The sequence below is a fragment of the Argentina silus genome (genome assembly GCF_951799395.1).
Source record: "Argentina silus genome assembly, chromosome: 6".
In the NCBI taxonomy this organism is placed as follows: Eukaryota; Metazoa; Chordata; class Actinopteri; order Argentiniformes; family Argentinidae; genus Argentina; species Argentina silus.
In genome coordinates, this window is record NC_139660.1 from 8844102 (window position 1) to 8846993 (window position 2892).

Genomic DNA, 2892 nt, shown 5'->3' on the forward strand with positions numbered 1-2892 from the left:
TCATAGACAGTTCATCCCTAGTGAGTCTACCAGGACTAAATGTAGTGGGTATTTTGAGTTCATGAGTTTACTGGAAATCAAGAGACTCAAAAGTAATAAAGATGGCCTTGATCCGGGGGGGAAAATCAATCAACCAAGCACCTCAAACTTTCTGGGAACATAACACAAAAATGCAGCTTTGAAGGGGACATATTGGACAAGATATAGTTGATAGAATATACAGTATGTATATTTGTACATAAACAGCAACTGTTCTTGGTTACACTTCTTCCACTCCCTTACAAAGAGTCATCTCTATTTTTTCTGTGGTATTATACTGTTGTGTTTGGGCTTGCCCAAAAAATTCCCTCCCTTAGGATGCCCAGTTGTTGATCATTGTTTATTTTCAGGCCTTTATTCATAAGAGTATGTGTAGTTCTCAGGATAGAGAATGATTCCTAAAATCAAAAAGTACCAGTGATATCAAGTTCCATCCAATAGCACTGACCCTACACTTAGGTCTGAAGGCCCAAAATGAGAATGTCTATTCCCTGTACACCGCTAGCCAATAGGCAATGCTGCCACCTATTGAACATGAGAATAGGAGTAGGATAAAGGTCACAAGATCATCACATTCTGAAATGAAGTGTTTCTGTTTATTTGTGATCAGGGTTTAGTTGATGATGACCTATACAGAAACTCCCCTTGCCACCCAAATGGAGAGACTAGATACCTGGATACAGTGAGAATTTAAGATATATCTCTAAATGCATGGAAACTTGTGTCTCCATCTGAAGCACAATTAACAGAAGGAAAGATCGGAGTCATTATTTGAGAGTAATTAAATATGAATAGGCTACACCAAGCCGAAAATGTCTGTAATCTGCTGCTCTGATGGATGGAATTACATGACATAGCCCGATAGTAACCATATGTTGTAATAGCTGAATGCACAAATTGGTGACTTATCTCTCGTCTGACAGTGAAGGGAGGTTGTTTATTTTGGGTAGAATAATTCCAACAAAATTCAAGGGAACTTGCAGAACCAGGTAAACTGTGCGCTATTGTTTCCAGTTTGGGAGCGCCGCACTACAGAAATATAAGATAGGCCAACTCTTTGATTTGCGATAGTGATTTCAGGGTTCATAGTTCTCCTAGATAAGCTTTTTGGTTCACCTTAGAAGTGGGGGAGACACTGCCTGGTGTCTATAGGCCTGTTGTGACACTGGGTTGGGCTAGCTGTTTGATTGTCTATATTGTTTTACACAAGGTTCAAGTTCAGAACCTTCTCTAAGGGACACACCCAATCCCTTTCCATAGCTGACTGACTAGATATTGCTCTTTGAGAGAAAATATCCTTTCATTCAAAAGTATGGCAAAATCCATGTTAAATACCAAATGATGGTGTGAGATAAGGAAAACTATAAAACTTTGGATTGAGGGCCTGTTTTAGTTATTTCCTGTAAATTTGACATTGGTATTATATCTTCCTAAACAGTGACAGGTAATCTTCTCTGAGGTGCTCTGGGACAGGAGAAGGAGTGACAACTGGTGCAACCTCTATGATGTTACATTGAACCTCAGAAATAGCTCATTATGTGACTCACTTTATGAAGTGTTCAAGCACTCTGAAGTCCACACAGGGATGGGCCAAGACCATAACGTTTACAGTAAACCATACAAGGTAAAACTGTCTATGGGTTCTCAACTCCTTTTTCTCTCTCTAATAAAAATAGTCCCTGTGTGTTAGCATCAGTGTGGTGGAACTGGGCAGCCATTAGCACCTGTTGACTAGTAACTGAGCTGTCATTGAAGTGGTGTAGCATCAAAAATTTTTTATTGGATCTGTGTGTTCCAGACAGTTAGGTTTCTCAACCATTCAGACACAAAGGTGGGGATATGATCTTACTAATTTGTGCTTACTGTAATTGAATGATATTTGATTTCCCCAATTCTTCTGATCTCTCCTTGGTTTCACTTGCAGACATCAGACCTGAAGAGGCAGTCCAAGTCACACTCCCTCACTTCACTGATCACTGCCATCTTCAGACAGGTGAAGTCAAACTAACACTTCACTTTTCCCACATCCGTAGCCCATTTATTTGTACACATTTTAAACAGAAATTTGGGTAAAACAGTTCTAAACAGAATGAGCTGGAGAAACCAAAAACCCAGCAAGCCCTTTGAAATACTTTAATACTGTATTTAACTGAATTACATTATTCCTCAGTGTATCATGTACAGTATGAATCAGGAACCTTAAAAAAGGAAAGGTACAGATTGTGTTTATCTTACACCTCGCCTTATGTTGAGTTGAGCTATGGGAGCAGTCGTTATGACAGTGTAGGCTATCCAGCGATGAAGTGATGTGTGCTGTGTTCTGTTTGTAGTTGAGGGACAAGTGGCGGTCCAGTGGGGGCAGTCTGGGTGCCCTGGATGAGCTGGAGAAGGCTTTCAGTCTGGCAGAGAAGTCCTGCCTAGGCATCTCTGATCGCATGCTCACACATATGCTGGAGAGAGTGTGCAAGTGAGAGGAAAGAGGAGTGGATAGGATAAGCTGTCTTTGAGAGACTGAAGCCTAGTTTGGGAAAGAAAATTCACATTGCCTGAGCAAGTACCTTTCTGCCTTCACTATGAGATTGGCTGTGAGCCCAACCTATCGCTGCCGCCCTCTGGTAGAGTCATTTGGACAGGGAACCCAGAACCATGCCTCTCCTGCTCATTATACCACCACCTCCCATGCTGGACCTGTACTCCTACTGCTGCCAAATTATTTAGACATTTTTAGTCTTTATGTAATGTTGAATGTTTTCAAGAAAAAAATAACCAAATGCTTTGTAAACATACGGTTTAATCATATCAATCACAGTAGCTCACAAACTGCACAGACACTATATTGGAGAGGCTGTGCAC